Here is a 21,275-nt window from a genome sequence, read left to right on the forward strand (position 1 = left end):
AAACATTGGGGGAGAATGGATACATGTATATGTGCGGCTGAGCCCCTTCTCTGTGCACCTGAAACTGTCACGACACTGTTAGTCGCCTGTGTTGTTGTTTAGTTGCTAAGTTGTGTCTGACTCTGCACCTCCATGAACTGCAACCCGCCAGACGTCGTGTCCTTTACTGTCTCCCAGAGTTTACTCAGACTCATGTCCACTGAGTCAGTGACGTCATCCAACCGTCTCATCCTCTGTCACCAGCTTCTCCTCCTGCCCTCAATCTTTTCATATATACATATAATGAACTATACCCCAATAAAAATAAAAAGTTTAAAAAGTGAATCAAAATGTGCTATCTAGCTTAAACATCATCATAACAGTTTTACAGATGTGAGAGAGAAGACATATTTTCCATATATGTATATATATATATATATATGTGTGTGTGTGTATATATATATATATGTGTATATATATATATATTCCTCCCTCCCCCACTGGGCCTGTCCACTGGATGCATCCTACATATTAGACAAGCTCAGCGTGGCTGACATTTTGCACCACTAACTCTGCGCTGTGGGGTGCCCTGATCACTGCAGGTACCTGCTAGATGCCTGTGGCTCTCCCCTACCCAGCTGCAATGACCACAGATGTCTCCAGACACTGCCCAGTATCCCATGGGAGACAGAACTGCCTTTGGTCAAGAACCACTGCTCATTTTTCAATTAGGTTGCTCTTTTTTTTTTTTGATATTGAGCTGCATGAGCTGTTTGTATATTTTGGAGATTAGTCTCTTATCAGTTGCTTCATTTGCAAATGTTTTCTCCCAGTCTGAGGGTTGTCTTTGTGTCTCACTTATGGGTTTTTTTTTTTTTTTTTTTTCCGTGCAAAAGCTTTTAAGTTTAATTAGGCCCATATTTTTGTTTTTATTTTCAGGACTTTAATAGGTGGGTCAAAAAAGATCCTGCTGTGATTTATGTCAAAGAGTGTTCTGCCTGTGTTTTCCTGTAAGCATTTTATATTGTCCGAATTGATGCATCTATTTACAGGGCAGGAATAGAGAACAAACGTGGATGTGGTGGGAGGAAGTGGGGGACATACTGGGAGGCTGGGATTGACAGCTGTACACACCATGTGTGAGACAGAGAGCCTGTGGGGAGCTGCTGTCTGGTGAAGGGAGCTCAGCTCGGTGCTCCATGATGACCCAGAGGGGTGGGATGAGGGTGGGGTGGGAGGAATGTCCAAGAGGGAGGCAATATATGTACACATAGAGCTGATTTACTTCGTTGTACAGCAGAAAGTGATACTGTAAAGCTGCTGTACCCAGTAATGTGCATGTGTGCTAAACTGCTTCAGTCCTGCCGACTCTTATCGACACTGGACTGTAATCTGCCAGACCCCTCAGTCCTTGGGATCTTCCAGGCAAGAATACTGCAATGGGTTGCCATGCCCCCCTCCAGGGGATCTTCCCGACCCAGGGCTTGAACCTGCGTCTTTTAGGTCTTCTGCATTGGCAGGAGGGTTCTTTACCACTAGTGCCGCCTGGGAAGCCCATAGCCAACAACAAAAACAATAAAAAGATCTGCTCTACAGTGATTGCAGTTTTACCAAATTATCCATCTATATTCTAAGAGATTTTATCACAGATATTTTTATATATTTTATAAATATACATATATATTTGCTACATTATTATTTAGTACCTAAAGATTCATCACTATTATATCTTTGTCGTGGCTTTTTACCATTACCAAATTGTCCTCTGACTATTTAAAACATTACATTGCCTGTTAATCTTTTATGAACCACTTTTATTTCTACATCTTTTGTTTGTGTTTCCCTGATAGATTCCTGCCCAGCCCTTTATTTTCAACCTATTTGTATAGTTTCCATTTCACTATTTCCACAGCTCCCACCAGGCGTAACTTAAACCCCACCAAACCGGTAAAGCTGACCCCACCTGGCTCGTATTTCTGTCAGCAAAGGAGGTGTCGGGCTGTCTGCCTTCCCTTCTCCATGGACTGATGCTGAGCTGTGTTAAGGGAAGAATAGAAGCCTGTGTCCTGTGATGTTCTGTGTTCCCGGGGTGCCTTGAGATGGTAAGGACACGGGGAGGGTAGTGTTCTTTCCAGCTGAAGGCTGCGCAAAGGCTGATGCTGCTCACGACAAGGAGAAGTCTTCCTTTCTAACCCCATGACCCGGACACTTGGATTCTGAGTCCAGGCTTCCCAGGTGGCTCTCATGGTCAAGAACCCACCTGCCCATGCAGGAGACACAGGCAATGTGGGCTGGATCCCTGGGTCAGAAAGAGTCCTTCCTGGAGGAGAAAATGGCAACCCACTGCAGTATTCTTATCTGGAGAATCCCATGGACAGAAGAGCCTGGTGGGCTACAGTCCAGGAGGTTGCAAAGAGTCGGACACAACTGAGCACTCCCCCCCCCCACACACACACCCCAGGTGGGTCCAGCTGTACCCACACCAGCCCTCCCTGCTTCTGATTCTGTGGCTATTGCACAAACACAGCCTCCAGAAACGAGCAGAGCTTCCTGGTACTGCAGATACTTCTGAAAGTATCTTTTGAAAGCTCCTTTTGTTTCTGGAACGCACCAGGTAGGGAGCACTCTGTAAACATTCAGACTCCTTGAGAAGAGGGCTGTGAGTTACCATATTCAGTGTCTCTAACAGGCTAATGTAGAGACAATGGCAAAACGTTTGGTTAATGCAGTTTGGGGTCATGAGTTGGAGGTGCCTGTCTTGGTCCCAGCTGCCCGGGAGGGTCTACCTCGTCTGCCAGGACTGGCTGCCACCCACCCATTGGTCACTTTGCTCAACTCTCTCCCACGTGAAGCCTTTCTTTCTTCTCCCCCAGGCAGCGCTAATGGTTTCCTCCTCTGGGCCCCAACCCTTTGTCTGCCCTGTGTTTAGAAGTCAGCTAATTGTGCTGTAATGATTTGTTTATCTGTCTTGCCTAGGAGATGATGAACATCTTGAACCCAGGGGACTGTGTCCTCATCATTTTTATACACCATCTCCTTTGGTTGAGTCTATTTTCGCATCCTTCTGAACTCCTTTTTTGGTGACTCCCACTGTCACCCACAGAAACTCCAAACATTGCTTCTTTTTCTTCTCACATGTATTTATTTGGCTGTGCAGGGTCTCAGTGGTGGCGTGTGGGATCCAGTTCCCTTGCCCAGGGATCGAGGCTGGGCCCCCAGCATCGGGAGCACAGAGTCTCAGCCCCTGGACTGCCAGGGAAGTCCCTAAACTTCACTTCTGTCAAATGCCCCGGACCTGTCAAGATGAGCATATGTTTACAGCTTTCTGTTGAGCTCTCTTTACTGTTTGGAACACACTGCCCCAAACATCGAACCACCCTCTTTGCCAGCTATGTGTTAACCTGTCCTCATTCTCAAGATTGGTCAGAAGTACACCTTGGGTGTCCCCATTGTATTCTGTACTTTCTCAGCACGTGATTTAACACAGGATGTTACAGCCAATTGTCAGCTTGTATGTCTGCTTTACCCACTCGACTGAAAGATCCTTGAGCAGGGAGGTCAGTTCAGTTCAGTCAGTCGCTCAGTCGTGTCTGACTCTTTGCAACTCCATGAACTGCAGCACGCCAGGCCTCCCTGTCCATCACCACCTCCCAGAGTTTACCCAAACTCATGTCCATCGAGTCGGTGATGCCATCCAACCATCTCATCCTCTGTTGTCCCCTTCTCCTCCTGCCCTCAATCTTTCCCAGCATCAGGGTCTTTTCAAATGAGTCAGCTCTTTGCATCAGGTGGCTGAATTATTAGAGTTTCAGCTTCAGCATCAGTCCTTCCAATGAACACCCAGGACTGATGTCCTTTAGGATGGACTGGTTGGATCTCCTTGCAGTCCAAGGGACTCTCAAGAGTCTTCTCCAACACCACAGTTCAAAAGCATCAATTCTTCTGCGCTCAGCTTTCTTTATACTTCAACTCTCACATCCATACAATACTACTGGAAAAACCATAGCCTTGACTAGACGGACCTTTGTCGGCAAAGTAATGTCTCTGCTTTTTAATATGCTGTCTAGGTTGGTCATAACTTTCCTTCCAAGGAGTAAGCGTCTTTTAATTTCATGACTGTAATCACCGTTTACAGTGATTTTGGAGCCCAGAAAAATAAAGTCAGCCACTGTTTCCACTGTTTCCCCATCTATTTGCCATGGGGTGATGAGACTGGATGCCATGATCTTAGTTTTCTGAATGTTGAGCTTTAAGTCAACTTTTTCACTCTCCTCTTTAACTTTCAAGAGGCTCTTTAGTTCTTCTTCACTTTCTGCCATAAGGGTGGTATCATCTGCATATCTGAGGTTATTGATATTTCTCTTGAGCAGGGAGCTTAGTACTCAATACATATTCACTGATTGTTTCTTATAAAATCTGTGTAATGTATCCAGAAACTTTGGAGTAGACTAGAAAGAATTTGTAATCTGAAATCAGAAAACTTGCATTCTCCTCCAGGTCCTGCTGTTCATGCAGGGGGAGGAAAATAAAATATAGATGTTTAACTATAAGAATGTGTTAGCGAAAGTAGATCTAAACAAAGAAAAACAGGCTCCTACCAGGAAGCAAAAGCCACAGTACAAGGACAGTGAATAAAACCAGACAAGTCAGCTTAGCAGCAACTGGAGAGGGTAACAAGACCCCGTGGAAAGGGGTCTCCATCTGCAGGTCCCCATGGCCCTGCAGTGACACAGGCCAGAGGACAGGTCTCTGTCTGGGCAGGCGGATCGTCACCAAGATTGCTCCCAGGGGGACTTACCAGGTGACTCACAGGAAAAGAATCCATCTGCCAGGCAATAGACGTGGGTTTGATCCCTGGGTCAGGAAGATCCCTTGAAGGAGGACACAGCAACCCACTCCAGCATTCTTGCCTGGAAAACCCCACAGACAGGAGCCTGGTGTGATACAAAACAAGCAGAGGAACAAACAAAAAATTATCGCAAGATTGCCCCAGGGACAAAAGGACAAGGGGTCTTTGGCTTTGTATAGAAACAAGATATCAAGCCTGAGGTTTATTTATTTGTGCAAACGTCTGCTCTTTGTCCCTGGTGAAGCCAGTGGAACAAATCGTGTTTGCCCGTAACCTTGCTGCACGGGAGGGACAGGCCAGACTCAAGTGTTGGCAACATGTGTGACCTGCACGCAACGTGACAGCCTCCTGGACCACTCGCTGTGGGCCTTCTCAGCACGGGCCTCCTGTGCGAGAGGTGAGAGGTCACCCAAGACCTTTGCATCTCTGGTCTTTCTCTGTAAAAATGAGTGTATATATATATATATATATATATATAATCTACATATTCCCTTTTATTTTTTGAACAAAAATGATTTTCAGCACTTTCTTTGTACATGTTTTTCTCCCATAAATTGAAGATATATATTTACATTATGGATCCCTTAGATAATAATTAGCTTTGAGAACTGTGTAGTGTGTGAATCACGCGTCTGTGCACAGCCCTTCACGACCTTGCATGTGGCTCTCAGAGGGCAGGGGTGTGTCCTGCGTCCTCTGTACCACCACTGAGCTGTCCGACCTGGCTGTCACACGCAGCGTTTTTTTTTTTTTTTTTTTTTGGTGTCCTGTACAGCGTTTGGGCTCTTAGTTCCTTGACCAGGGATTGAACCTGAGTCCCCTGCAGTGGAAGCGCAGAGTCTTAACCACAGGGCTGCCAGGGAACTTCCCACAGTGGATGTTTTAAACTGGACTGCGTTATTTGACAAACACAGAGCCGTTTTTCATCAAATCTCTCCTTCTCTGTCTCATGGGCAAGGCCCTGAAAGCCCACGTTCTGCCCACCTCCCTTGTTAGTTTATTCCCTTAACAGACACTTGGTGTGTGTCTGTCATCCAGGTCAGGACTGAGGGTGTAAAGACACAGTAGACTGGTCCCCAGACACAGGGAGTGTCTTCGCTGCGTTGCTCTCGGTGGTGGTGGTGATTCAGGGCGATGCCTTGTAGGTGAGACAAACCGCGTATTTTGAGGGTCAGGATTTAAAAGGCAGAAGGGGGCTGCTCTGGAGTCAGGCTGTCCTCGCCCTGCCTCTCACCGTCTATGTCACTGTGAACGTGCTCCTTGCTCCTCTAAACCTCAGTGTACTCTGGCGACAAGGATAACAAGGGCCCGCCTCATGAAGTTGGTTCTGGGAGCCAGTGGCACCTGGTACCCTGCAGGCAGGGAACCCAGGTACCCCTTGCTCCTTACTGAATTCTGACGTCATCCCTGCAGTCCATGTGAAGAGGACAGATCTTAGCCCACTTAAATAAGTGAAGAGTACAGCTCTCGTTAAGTGGCTAATGGGGAGTTTGAATTTAGTTCTGTCTAACACCCAGAGAGGGCCTCTTTTCACAGTGCCATGCTGAATTAGAGGTGGTCTTTACGCTTAGGAAACTTTCTTTTCATCTGTGTGGGGCCCACTGTCTTTCTTCTCTTGTACCTTGCTTTGAAATCAGCATGCGCTCTGCCTGCCCCCTTCCCCCTGGGTGTTTCCTCCTCTCTGGGGAGGGGAGAGTTTAAGTCTCTATTTTCTGTGACCTCAGTATTCTCAAATGGTTCATACTGGGATTATGATCGTCAAGGTTCTTGCTGGCTAAAAGTCTCTATATTCTGCATTACTGTCTATATGCTTCTAGAGTTACTACAGTTTCGTAATGTTCTTCTTTAACAGAAAACGTGTTCTTAGCAATACATGATACAATGAGCTATACAAACTCTTTAAAAAGTCAGCTATGACTTAGCGATCTCATCTCTCCATCTATCACATGCTCAGTCGTGTCTGACTCTTTTGTGACCCCATGGACTGTAGCCCACCAGGCTACTCTGTCCATGGGATTCTCCAGGCAAGAATACTGGAGTGGGTTGCCATTTCCTTCTCCAGGGGATCTTCCTGACCCTGGGATCAAGTTCAAGTCCCTCACGTCTCCTGCACTGACACGTGGGTTCTTTACCACCAGGGCCACCTGGGAAGCCCGTGGTTTCAGGATGATTCGAGCACATTACATGCATGTGCGCTTTGTTTCTCTTGTTATTACATCAGCGCCAGCTCAGATCATCAGATGTCACGTCCCGGGGGCTGGGGACCCTGCTCTCAAGTTTCTCGGGAGGAATCCTTCCTTGCTTCTTCCCAGCTTTGGGGCCCTCCTGGTCATCCTTGGGGTGCCTTGGCTTGCAGCTGCATCACCCTAACCTCTGCCTCCATCTTCACGTGGCCTTCTTCTGTGTGCCTCCTCTGGGTCTGAGTATTCAAATCACTCTCTACTTTGCTTGGAAGTCATTGGATGTCAGGACCATTCTAATCAAGGGTGAACAGTGAAGATATCAGTTCTTCAGTCATGTCTGACTCTGTAACCCCCTGGAGTATAGGCCACTGGGCTCCTCTGTCCATAGGATTCTCCAGGCAAGAATACTGGAGTGGGTTGCCCTTCCTTTCTCCAGGGGATCTTCCCAACCCAGGGATCAAATCTGTCTCTCCTGCATTGCAGGCAGATTCCTTACCACTGAGCCACCTGGGAAGCATCCCAACCTGTGCCTCCATCCTGACGTGGCCATCTGTGTGCCTCCTCTGAGTCTGGGTATTCAGATTGCTCTCTCCTTTTTTTTTTTTTTTTTGGTAATAAAGACACCAGCCATTAGATGTAAGGCCCCCTCTAATCAAGGATGACCTCATTTTAACTTGCTCACATCTGCAAAGACTCTGTTTCCAAATAGAGGGGACACGGTGTTAGGACTTGAACATGGCTCTTGGCGGGGACAACTGGACCCACTCCACTAGCTTACTTGATGCAAAGGTATTTCTACATTTGCTTTAAAAAATATTGATTTATTTTATTTCTGGCTGCATATGGTCTTCGTTGTACTGTGCAGGCTTCTCTCCAGTTGTGGTCCCAGTTCAGTAGTTGTGGGTCATGGGCTTAGCTGCCCCATGGTGTGTGGAATCTTAGTTCCCCTACCTGGGATCGAATCCATGTCCCCTGCATTGGAAAGCAGATTACTAACCTCCAGACCACCAGGGAAGTCTCTTTACATAAAAGCTTTCAAAAGCTTAATGAATGAAGTTTAATGATGAGACTGTATTGAAATCAAAACTAAAACAAATTGCCCCACAGTCTCTGTGACAATTGGGTCCTTAATCATGTGTTATCTTACCTGCATCCCAGTTGGTTTTCTCTGGGTCTTTTTGAGAGCAGAAGCCTCATCTTCCACTTCGTTTGTATCCTTCCAAGCTTCCTAGCCCACTGCTTAGCAAAAAGTGCTGAGAAGGAAAAACAGAGACGACCATTCTCTTTTAACAGCCAAGCCAGGCAGGAACTTCAGCTGTAGCATGAGAGATTTAGGTTGTACGTAAGATGTATTTCCTGATGTTGAAAAAAACGACCATTGGCATGGGTTCCTGAGGAAGGGTGGAGAATTTCTGCCTCTGGCCTCAGAGCCCAGTGTGTGGCTCAGGGAAGCATGTCCCACTCACTCATTCTAGGAACACTCCATTCTAAGACACACCGTTCTTTTATACATCACTGGAAAAGGAACAAATGCTGCCAAGTATAATGGTAAAGCTTTGTGAATATAAAATGTTAGTTGCTCAGTCGTGTCCGCCTCTTTGCCACCCTGTGGTCTGTAGCCCTGCAGGCTCCTCTGTCCATGGGATTCTCCAGGCAAGAATACTGGAGTGGGTAGCCATCCCCTTCTCCAGGGGATCTTCCCAACCCAGGGATTGAATCCACATTGCAGGTGGATTCTTTACCCTCTGAGGCACCAGGGGAGCCCTTGTGAATATAAGATGCATTTTAATTTCAGAGATGTTAAAAATGAAAGAAAAAATGGTGAATCTTAGAATTGATGAGATAGGATATTGAAACAGAAAATAGTCTCTGGCTGTGGAGAAAAGCCGGCCTTTGGCCTTCCGGGCTGGCTGGCAGAGTGGGGGAGCCTGCATTTGGTGTGTGAAAGTGCAGTGTGGTGACTGAGCGTGGGTTTGCAGCCTGGCACACGTGCGTTAGTGTTTTACCTTCAGTTCTCAGAGTCTTAGTTCCCTTCTCTGCAAATGTAAAGCACCATCACCCTTATCGGGCTTTCTGTGAATCCAGTGGAATAACGTAAGTGAACACACCCATCTCAGAGCTGACACCATGCTGGTGAATTTCTTCTTCCCTGTCCCATGCCTGTCCTCTGGCCTCCCCCAGAAGCTCTCCCTGAGAAAGTAAAAAGAAATAACTGAGCAGAGTATATGATGACCTTAGACCATAAAGAGCCTCCTGATGAACGTGAAAGAGAAGAGTGAAAAAGCTGACTTAAAACTGAACATTTAAAAAACTAAGATCATGGCACCTAGTTCCATCACTTCATGGCAAATAGGGAAAAAATTAAAACAGTAACAGGCTTTATTATCTTGGGCTTCAAAATCACTGTGGATAGTGACAGCGTTACAGTGTTAGTTGCTCAGTCGTGTCCGACTCCTTGCAAACTCATAGACTGTAGCTCCTGCAAAGCTCCTCCATCCATAGGATTTCCCAGGCAAGAATACCCACGGAGTGGGTTGCCATTTCCTTCTCCAGGGGATCTTCCCCACCTAGGGATCAAACCCGCATCCTCTGCATTGCAGGCAGATTCTTTACTGTCTGAGCCACCAGGGAAGCCCATAGCATGGCTTCTAGATATAACCCATAGCATCTAGATATATAGAGATAATTATATTGATTATCTGACAATTATCTGATAATTATATGATTATATGACATAATCATATTGATTTTTTTCTCAATGCGGTAAATTAAAATCCTAATAGTAAACTGTTTTCTGATTCTAGCTATCAATTTTACTTAATCAATTTTAAGCATTGTTCTTTCCGTGTATTTCTGTTTGATAAGTATATCAGTTTCATGGTTGAGATATTGATCTATGTACGAATCTCAGTTTTCGTTTGCTTCTGGTGATTTATCTGCATTTACAATTCCTCAATCCTGGATGACTTCACCCTTTAAATATTTGTGTCTACTGCAAATGCATACCCTTCCAAGTTAATGTTTACCTAGCTTAAACCTGTTTAATTCTTTAAGCTAAGTTAGCCTTTGATCCTAGGTATGCATTTTGATATTCCTCTTCATTTTTTTTCCCCTGGACTTTTCGTCATTGGAGAAAATTGCTGTTAAAAAATATGAAGAAAACCAGTTTTCTCTGACGTCAGTGAAGTGACAGATTTGTCAATGATTTGTCAACGTCAGTGAAACGGTCGATTTAGCTACCATGCTTTGTGAGTAAGTCCCTGTGACTGATGGACCCCCTTACATTGTGCAGAATGTGGGCGAGGTCCCAGCCCATGCTCAGAAAGGGTCTTATTTATAAGGAAAGGGAAGTTTTGGGTGAGAAAGTGACCCAAAGCACCTTACTTGATATCACTGAATTCAATAAAAATTAATAGGACAGATTAGGATTCATGATCATTTAAAACATACTATGACAAACTTAGTGTATTAAGAAGCAGAGACATCACTTTGCCGACAAAGGTCTGTCTAGTCACAGCTGCAGTTTTTCTAGTAGTCATGTATGGATGTGACGGTTGGACCATAAAGAAGGCTTGTTGCAGAAGGGGGAGCCCTTCCAGGGCCCAGAAAATCATCCTTGTCTGACACTGGGAAATTAATTGTCTGAGGAGACACACCAGCTGACAAAGCAAGAAGCTTCGTTGGGAAGGGGCAGCTCTGCAGGAGGGTAAGGGAACCCAGGAGGACTGCTGTCACGAGGCTCACAGTCTCGGGTTTATGGTGATGGGATCAGTCTCCGGGTTGTCTCTCACCAATCACTCTGACTCAGGGTTCTTCCTGATGGTGCACGCCTTGTTCAGCCAAGATGGATGCCAGAGAGGAGGATTCTGGGGGGTGGTCAGACACGTGGTGTCTCTTCTTGACCTTTCCCGAACTCTTCCAGTTGGTGGTGGCTCATTAGTTCTGTGTTCCCCCACCAGGACCTCCTGTCGTGAAACAACTCACACGAATGGTTACTATGGTGCCAGGCCAGGGTGGGCAGTTTCAGTCAGTGCACTTCCGCTAACAGGCTGAGCACCGAAGAATTGATGCTTTCCAACTGTGGTCCTGGAGAAGACTCTTGAGAGTCCCTTGGACAACAAAGAGATCCAACCAATCCATCCTAAGGGAAATCAACCCTGAATATTCACTGGAAGGACTGATGCTGAAGCTGAAGCTCCAATACTGTAGCCACCTAATGTGAAGAACTGACTCGTTTGAAAAGACCCTGATGCTGGGAAAGATTGAAGGCGGGAGGAAAAGGGGACAACAGAGGATGAGATGGTTGGATGGCATCACTGACTCGATGGACATGAGTCTGAGCAAACTCTGGAAGATAATGAAGGACAGGGAAGCCTGGAGTGCTGCAGTCCACGGGGTCTCAAAGAGTCAGACAAGACTTGACTGAATAGAAACAATAACAAAATCAAATTTTAAATGTCATGAATTATGTTTCATGTTATTCATCACTAGGGAGAAGTATGGGAAACATCCCCCTTTCTTAACTATGCAGAAGGTTGGTCCCAGTGTCATCGGAGGGATGAGGCTTGGATGGACAGGCATAGACCTGCAGGGGCTAAGAGCAGCGTAAACTTCTGGAGCTGCCCCGGTTCCCTGGAGCAGGGAAGAGGGTTCTAGGTAAAGTTTGAAAGCAGTGAAGACATGGACCCTCCTTCTGAAACAGCAAAGTATAAACACTGAGCAAATCACACCAGTGTAATCAAGCAACCTGAGAGGTTAAACCATTGTCCACACAGTCATGTTCTGAACTGGCCCATCATGATTGAGAGAGTGTCAGACTGAGTGAAGTAGGTCCACAGAGAAGGAGAAACACCGTATGACATCCGTTATATGTGGGATCTGAAAAGAATGGCACAAATGAACTTCCTAACAAAACAGAAAGAGACTCACAGACTTAGAAAACAAACTTATGGTTGCTGGGGGGAAGGCACAGTTAGGGAGTTTGGGAAGGTCATGTACACACTGCCCTGTTTGAAATGGATAACCTACAAGGACCTACTGTATAGCACAGGGAACTCTGCTCAGTGTTGTGTGCCAGCCTGGACAGGAGCGGGGGTTTGAGGAAGAACGAACATGAAAGTGAAGTCGCTCAGTCGTTTGCGACTCTTTCTGACCCCACGGACTGTAGCCCGCCAGGTTTCTCCATCCATGGTATCCTCCAGGCCAGAATACTGGAGTGGGTTGCCATTCCCTTCTCCAGGGGATCTTCCCGACCCCGGGATCGAACCCAGGTCTCCCCCATTGCCAGCGGATTCTTTACCGTCTGAGCCACCAGGGAATCCCCTTGAGGAAGAACATATATGAATGACTGAGTCCCCTCGCTGTTCACCAAACTACCACAACATTTGCCAATCGTCTATACCCCAATGCAAAATAAAAGGTTTAAAGTTTGAGGGAAAAAAGTAAATTGGCCCATCACGAGTGGTGGTTAGGAATACACGACTAATGGCTCCCATCAGGACGGCTGGAGTCTGAGAGGCAGGCAGGGCGATGCTCAGGTGTGGTTAGGTGAGGCCTTTGAGCTGACCTTCAGCCGGGTCACAGTTGGTTTCTCACGTGTGCTGGGAGCTGACCTGTGCCCTGGGGACACACAGATTAAAAACGAGCAGGTGCAGCGTAATGCAGTATCGATGGCCTGGTGTGTCTGCTGTCTGAGAGTGTGAGTTGATTGATCTCACTAAATGATTAGACACAAAAGTGCATGGGGTCAGGGACGTATAATTAACTCACTTAATCCTTATAAAACTGTCCACGCAATGGAGGTACAGAGAGGTTAGGAACTTTTCCACGGTCACACAGCTAGCATGAAGAGCTAAGATTTGAACGGACGCTCCGAGCCACTTTATTGCTACACAGATGGAGAGTGTAGAAGCGTGTTAATTTCAACTACTGTCATTATAACCTGATCTCAAGAAGTGTTCCTTAGTGGAGACAGCTGGAGTTTCTCTTCCTGATTGTAAGAATAATCTTTGCAAAGGAGCCGAGTCTACCTGACAGGTATCTACGCCATGAGTTTGTCTGTTTCTAGGTCATCAGGGAGTTCAGGCTCTGTTGTGTCTGCCCAGGATTACTGAGGCAGCCTCTAACTACTTCTTCTTCCAATCTTACCTCCTCATGCTCTTTTTGAAATATAATATATATATTTGTGCTTCCCTTGTGGCTCAGCTGGTAAAGAATCTGCCTGTAATGCACGAGACCTGGGTTCGATCCCTGGGTTGGGAAGGTCCCCTGGAGAAGAGAAAGGCTACCCACTCCAGTATTCTGGCCTGGAGAATTCCATGGACTGTATAGTCCATGGGGTCACAAAGAGTTGGACGTGACTTACTGACTTTCATATATATATATATGAAAAAATATATATAAGTGTTAGCGCCACCAGGAAAAGCCTACTTTGGACCCCGCATTGGAAGTGCAGAGTCTCAGCCTCGAGACCACCAGGGAAGTCCCCCACCCTCTTTCTTCAGGGCAGCCAATCATCCTGCTGAAATGCCAACCTGCTCTCATCTGTCTAATTCACCAGACCGCCCCCCACAATCAATCAGTAACCTTGGAATGAATGGACAAGTGGATTAAATGTGACCTCCTGGGTCACCATTCCCTCTCCTTTATGTGGTGTTTAGATGAACCCCACCGCTTCAGACTCTCTGTGTCATTTTTTTTTTTCTAGCTTCTTTGCTAACAATGCCGTTGTCCAAGGAATTCATTCTTCTAGTATTTTGTTAAATCCATCAAGTGATCTCATGGAATTTAAAAAGTAAAATGAAGAGTTTGTTAGTGTATGTTAATAGGATAAGGGCTCTTTACCCTTCATTTTCAAATTGCTCTCAAATTTTAAGTAACTGATTATAATTAATATTGATCTTAATCTCATTTGGCTAGATTTAAGCTATACTTCATTCTCTTAATTTTGTGGCTCATCTAATACAGATATTCATCGACTCCGATGGTGGTAGTGGTGTTGCTCAGTCTTGAAGTTGTGTCTGACTCTTTGTGACCCCATGGACTGCAGCACACCAGAATTCCCTGTCCTTCACTATCTCCTGAAGAGTGCTCATATTCAGATCCATTGAGTCAGTGATGCCATCCAACCATCTCACCATCTGTCGCCCTATTCTTCTCCTGCCCTCAATCTTTCCCAGCATCAAGGTCTTTTCTAATGAGTCAGCTCTTCATATCAGCTGGCAAAAGTATTGGAGCTTCAGCTTCAGCATCAATCCTTCCAATGAATATTCAGGGTTGATTTCCTTTAGGTTTGACTAGTTTGATCCTCCTTGCTGTCCAGGGGACTCCCAAGAGTCTTCTCCAACACCATATTTCGAAAGCATCAATTCTTTGGTGCCCAGCCTTCTTTATGGTCCAACTCGCACATCTGTACATGACTATGGAAAACCGTAGCTTTGATTAGATGGACCTTTGTCAGCAAAGTGATGTCTCTGCTTCTTAACTCGCTGTCTAGATTTGTCATAGCTTTTCTTTCAAAGAGCAAGCATCTTTTAATTTTGTGGCTACAGTCACCAACAGCAGTGATTTTGGAGCCCAAGAAAATAAAATCTGTCCTTAAGTCAGAATTACTTATACTACACTTCACCTGCCAAACCTCCCAGACCTGTACCCGAGGGACTTGACCCACTAGACCCCCAGGCTTTGGGGACCATCCACAAACCAAGGGCGCTGTCTGCATGGATGCGGCAGCTCTGGTTTCGATCCTGTGTTTCAGGATCGCCATCCTCACACCCACCCTCAATTCCCTTTAACCTCCAGCTTAATTTTAGGCCATCTCTTGGCTCAATTTAAAACCTTTAATCCACCACCTACAAAGTTACAAACGACTAGGTCCTGGATACATGTTTTTAAAAATCTTTTTATTTTATATTGGAGCATAGCGGATTAGCAGGGTTGTGATAGTTTCAGGTGGACAGCAGAGCGACTCAGCCATACATACGCATGTATCCATTCTCCGCCGAGCTCCCCTCCCATCCAGGCTGCCACGTAACATTGAGCAGAGTTCCCTGTACTCTACAGCAGGCCCTTGTTGGTGATTCGTTTTCAATATAGCAGTGTGTACACATCCATCCCAACTCCCTGACTCTCCCTTCCCCCACCTTCTTCTGCCCTGGCAACCAGAAGCCTAGGTCTATGTTTTGATGTGCTATGAGGCAGTGGAGGCTTGTTGGGAAAGGTGGTTAAGGAGGCTCTGTGGACACTATTAAATTCTACTGGAGAATTATTTATGTCTCTCTCTCAAGAGTTCTACCCACTTAGTTTTTTTCCTGGCTTTTCAGACCCCAGCACCAGGACATCATGGTTGGTGACCTGGGAGACGAGGAGTGTCGCAGAGTCACTGATACTGACATGTTGCTATTGTTGTTTGGTGGCTCATTCGTGTCTGACTCTTTGTGAACAGCCAAGAGTACCAAGTAGCCCTCCAGGCTCTTCTGTCCGTGGGATTCTCCAGGCAAGAGTACTGGAGTGGGTTGCCATGCCCTCCTCCAGGGGATCTTCCGGACCCAGGGATGGAACCTGTGTGTCCTGCCCTGGCAGGCGGATTCTTTACCGCTGAGCCACCGGGAAGCCCTGATGCTGATATGAGTTGGCTTCGTGCTCTGCTTTGGATGCTCTTCAGTTTGACCGCTTTGGGCTCCGACATTGGATGCGGCAAGGATGCACCCCTGTCTACGTAAGGGGCACATGGGTTGCATCCCGTGGCGGGATTTCTCCCCCAGGAACACGAACAAGGCTCTGCTGATTGACGCACTCAAGTGCTGCCCTTGGAACCACAGCAGGACTGCAAGAGTGTTTCACTTTAGACTTTCCAGAAAGCACATCCAGCATCTCTTTTCCTCTCGGCCATAATTTTATCTTCGAGCCCAAGTTTTGAATAAAAATAGCTCACTTGTTGGTGCTCAGCCAACTCTTTAATAAAGCAGCCAGGCTTAGGAGGTGAGGTTTCCGAGGGCTGGTGACTCAGCCCTGCTGAGCACATGCCCAGGTAAATATCTCGCACGGGGGCAGGGCCGGGCACTGTGTGCCCGAAGGGGACGTGGTGCTGTGCTTCATGCCACTCCAGGCGAGGCACACTGCATGGTGGGTGCACACAGCGACCACAGGTAGGGGATTCACAGTCAGGGTTGCTAGGGTGCCAAGCACTGCTGCAGAGATGGTAAGGGGTTGGACGGGGCCTCTGAAGAGTCTGGCAGCGCAAACAGGAAGGCATGGGTTTACACCAAGACTGGTTAAAAAATAACCAAGAGGCAATTGTGGGCATAGCTTTCCAGAATTCCTTAGCATGAGGAGAATATGTGAAGGGTCCAGCCCCTCACACATCTCTGAGGTTCCCCTTTTGTGGCTCCTCCTTCCCTCATTTTCCATTCATTTTAGGATGAACTTAATGGATAAATGTTCAGAATTCAGTCTGTAACAATGGTTAAGACAGTGATGGGCTGACTTTTAGACAATGTTCTCAATGCTAGGAGACAGGTGTTGTATCCTTCTTGATAATTTTATTCAACTAATATTTATTGAGCATTAATAAGGGCATGACATTACACTATAGGCAAAAATATACATGTAATATGGGTGTATGCTAAGTGGCCTCATGCAAACTCTTTGTAATGTCCAACTCTTTGCAACACCATGGACTGTAGCCCACCAGGCTTCTCTGTCCATGGGATTCTCCAGGCAAGAATACTGGAGAGGGTTGCCATTTCCTTTCCAGGGGACCCTCCTGACCCAGGGATCTAACCTGAGTCTCTGACATCTCCAGTGTTGGCCACTGGGTTCTTTTCCACTAGCACCACCCAGGAAGCACCGTGTGTAATATACATTCACTGATAAGATATTTGAAGGGCTTGCTTTACATGGAACAATGATCCAGGAAGTTCTCAACCTGTGAAGATTACTTTTTGGATTGCAAAGTATATATCTGTAAACTTTGAAACATATATTTGCCCTGTAAGAAGTTCAAACAATTCAAAACGTAGAAAATAAAAAAAGTGAAACTTCCCCACAATCTCTCCATCCAGATACAGCTACACTTCACAAAGTATATCTTTAAAACTTCTTTAATAGACAAACAACCATCTGGGAAGTTTCTCTAAATGCTGAAAATATTAAAGATTCAGAGGATATAAAGATATTGGCATTCCAGTCAAAGAAAATAATTGCAGGAAATTCTCCCCAATTTTATTTTAATATTTTACTAGAAATGATCGTATCTTCCTAGGAAGATGTTGTTGGTTGATTTGTGTCTGAGAATTGTATCCAGAGCAGTTCCTGAGAGGTCAGTCACGTGGCCTGAAGCGCTTCTGGGCTGGAGTCTGCTGGCCCGGGTGAGGCCGCACAGTCTATCTTCTCAAACACAGCACTACCCAGGGGAACTAATTTCCCTTGTCCAATACAATGACCACTCACTGTGATGGCTTCTGCTTCCCTGAAGGTTGGAGAGGCGGGTTGAGATGCTGGAAGCTAAGAAGGATGTGCTGAAACTGAAGCCCCAATCCTTTGGCCACCTGATGTGAAGAGCTGACTCATTTGAAAAGACCCTGGTGCTGGGAAAGATTGAAGGCAGGAGGAGAAGGGGGCAGCAGAGGATGAGATGGTTGGATAGCATGATGGACTCAATAGACATGAATCTGAGCAAACTCTGGGAGATAGTGAAGGACAGGAAAGCCAGGGGGTGCTGCAATCCACAGGGTTGCAAAGAGTTGGACACGACTTAGTGAACAATAGCAACAGGAAGATGCAATACATACTCAATACATAAAAGACACCGTCTAATCACTATGAGCTGGAGAAGGAAACGACAACCCACTCCAGTGTTTCTGCTGGGAAATCCCACAGACGGAGGAGCCCGGTGGGCTACAGTCCATGGGGTCACAAGAGTTGGATATGACTGAGGTGCTAAACAACAACAGCAATAGCAACAACACCATACTTCTTAGGTAGCTTTGTGACAACTGGAAATCTGTTTTCCTTATGGACAACAAAAGCACAGTCAAGGGATTCAGCGTTGAGCTCCATATTTAATGACTAAATAATATATTACTTGGAAATTTCACCTGTTTCAAATCTGACTTTTGACTAATGGCCCTGACGTTCCACCTAAGATGAAAGCAGTCCAGCAAAGCACCTTTCATCAAGTTGCAACATTCTTCCTTCCAAAGATCTGAGGCTAGTGTATTTCCGTCTTCTGCGCTTTGCTCCAATTTTCTTATCAGGCAGCCATCAGTTTTATCCTTGCTCCTTCACGTGGAGACAGAACTAGTAAGTCGATCAAGCCCTATGATTCATTTCCTTACCTTCAAGCAAAGGTCACTGCAGTTCCCATTCAGGGTCCTGCCAAGGGCTCCCTCGCAGGGAGGGGCTGGCAGCCAGTGTCCACCTGACCTCAAAGGGCTCTGGTGGGGCCGTGACTCATTCATTCCCTAATGTCTTTTCCAAGTGCAGATAAAGCTCACTGTTGACTCAGTGATGGGGCAAGGTATGGAATGAAGGTTGGCATCATGCTAGGAAAAAAAAAAAAAACATTTCCTTTGCCAGAGTCAAATATTTATTTTATTTGGCTCACGATAAATAGTAAGGGCCCTCGTAATTAACAAAAGTGTACTCTGGAGAACCGGCATAGTGTAGAAAAGAAAAAATAAACATATAGAGGTAGAAAATTTTTGTTATCAACCTCGTTTGTGATTTAAAGCCATTATAGAGGATTATAAAATTATCTGGAATTAGTAGCTCTGGGGAGTAATTGAGAACCGCAGAATTTCAGAGCCAGGAGTTACTTTATAAGGTAACTTGTTCAACTCCTTTAATATCACAGATGAAAAAAAAGATGAGGTCAAAGTGTTTAGAAACAGGACCAGTTTCCCAATTCTTGTGTGCCTCCAATTAAAAAGTTTAAGCGAATCCCAGATCTGTGTGTATTTGTCCCTCAGTTGTGCCTGACTCTTTGTGACCTTATGGACTGTGGCCCACCAGGCTTCTCTGTCCATGGGATTTTCCAGGCAAGAATTCTGGAGTGGGTTGTCATTCCCTTCTTCAGGGGATCTTCCTGATCCAGAGATAGAACCTGGGTCTCCTGCACTGCAGGCAGATTCTTTTCCGTCTGAGCCACCAGGGAGGCCAATTGCCAAAGACATCTAGAATTCTCTGAATACTGTGAAGAAGCTGCAGCTGACCGACTTGTCATCACCTTTCCTGTAACTGTGATGTGGTCCATATTCCTAGGTATCCAGGTTGGGGTAAAGGGATGGACTTCCTTGAGATGCTCTGAGCTCCCATAGACTCAGCAAGTATATTAAGACTTTGAGATAGGTGGGGGTTCAGGCCCCTTGAACCCCTCTGTGTCTCTCAGTGAGGCATTCAGGTTAGTTTTGGGCTTCCTGAGGCTGTAAGGATGCTCTGGGAACTTGGAATGTGGTACAGAGGTGATGGTTAAGATGGTTAAGATGAGCATCCCTGGTGGCTCAGACAGTAAAGAATCCACCTGAAATTTGGGAGACCTGAGTTTGATCCCTGGGTCAGGAAGATCCCTTGGAGGAGGGCATGCAGCCCACTCCAGTATTCTTGCCTGGAGAATCCCCATGGACAGAGGAGGCTGGTGGGCTACAGTCCATGGAGTCGCAAAGAGTCGGACACGACTGAGTGACTAAGCACAGCACACAGAGGTGATGGTTAAGATGAATACTCTAAAACACGTGTATGTCTTAATTGCTCAGTTGTGTGCGACTCTTTGCAACGTAATTCACTTATTTGTTGTTGTTTAGCCTCTGAGTAGTGTCTGACTCTTTTGTGAGACCGTGAACTATAGCCCACCAGGCTCCTCTGTCCATGGATTTCTCCAGGCAAGGATGCTGGAGTGGGTGTGTGTCAGTTGTGTCCGACTCTTTGTGACCCCATGAGACTGTAGCCCACCAGGCTCCTCTGTCCTTGGGATTTCCCCGGGCGGGAATGCTGGAGTGGGTTGCCATTTCCTTCTCCAGGAGATCTTCCCAACTCAGGGATCGAACCCGAATCTCTTACATCTCCTGCCCTGGCAAGTGTGTTCTTTACCACGAGAGCCACCTGGGAAGATTAGAGTGGGTAGCCATTTCCTTCTCCAAGGAATCTTCCCATCCCGGGGATTGAACCAGGGTCTCCTGCCTTGTGGGCAGATTCTTTACCATCTAAACCATCAGGGAGGCCCTTCTAAAACATAAATATGCTTAGAAGTCTTTAAAAGCCCTTCACTGGCAACCTGGACGTTTTAAAATGTAGGTTTTATTGTAATTCAGGCATGGGGAAACCAACAGATCCGCAGTAGCTATGGAAGGCATAGTTTGTTCCTCACAGGTTTGGAGAGGAGGGGCCAGCCAGGCCATGCAGGGCCACCTGGAGGAGCCCAGGGTGGGTCTGGGAGCAGAAAGAGCCAGAACTTGACTGCAGCCTGGACTATGGCTTCCTCGGGAAGGGAAGGCAGGGAAAGCAGACGTAGGACTGGCTCATGGGATGGTTTCCGTGGCTCTGGAGCGCAGAGGCTGACCTGGGGCTGACTAGGGCAGGGAGCCACGCAGAGTCGGTGGGGGCCCTGTGGGGAAGCTGAGTCCAGGCACTGTCTTTGGGAACTGCCTGGGCCCGCGAGGGGCGCTGTCTCTCTCCCGTCAGCGAGGCCCCAGATGCCAGAATTCAGAAAACACAGGTAATACGACTGGCATTCGCGGAGGTGTGCATCTCAGAACAGTTTTCCTGGGAGATGCTCTGGAAGGAGGGGGTTCTGTCACCACATGCTGGGAGCTATTGCATACGGCGCCCTGTTGACTGCATGGGCCTGTATCTTGTGCGTGTGTGCGTGTGTGCGGCTTGTGCACGTGTGCTCACTCAGTCATATCTGACTCTTTTTCAAACTCATGATCAGTAGCCGATCAGGCTCCCCTGTCCATGGGATTTTCCAGGCCAGAATACTGGAGTGAGTTGCCATTTCCTACTCCAAGGGATCGTCCCAACCCGAGGAGTCGAACCTGTGTCTCCTGCATCTATTGCATTGCAGGCTGAGCCACCTGGGAAGCTGTTGGCTGCACACTAGTAGGTTATAGTTGTCGGGGAATCCTGCATTAAGGAAAGCTGTTTTGTTGTTCATTTGCTAAGTTGTGTCTGAATTTTTGCCACCCCAGGGACTGTAGCATGTCAGGCTTCCCTGTCCTTCCCGGTCTCCCGGGGTCAGCTCAAACTCATGACCATTGAGTCAGTGATGG

General features: G+C 46.6%; 1 long non-coding RNA gene across 1 annotated transcript; it reads right to left on the reverse strand.

Moving 5' to 3' along the window:
* Positions 1 to 569: 569 nt before the first annotated feature.
* Positions 570 to 20,912, reverse strand: LOC120880929. The gene is made up of 3 exons (XR_005725156.1): positions 20,902 to 20,912; positions 10,664 to 10,670; positions 570 to 775 (listed from the first exon to the last, which is right to left on the reverse strand). It is a non-coding gene; the product is annotated as an uncharacterized LOC120880929 (long non-coding RNA).
* Between the last annotated feature and the right edge of the window lie 363 nt (positions 20,913 to 21,275).

The sequence above is a fragment of the Oryx dammah genome, unplaced genomic scaffold, assembly GCF_014754425.2.
Source record: "Oryx dammah isolate SB20612 unplaced genomic scaffold, SCBI_Odam_1.1 HiC_scaffold_22, whole genome shotgun sequence".
NCBI classification, from domain to species: Eukaryota; Metazoa; Chordata; class Mammalia; order Artiodactyla; family Bovidae; genus Oryx; species Oryx dammah.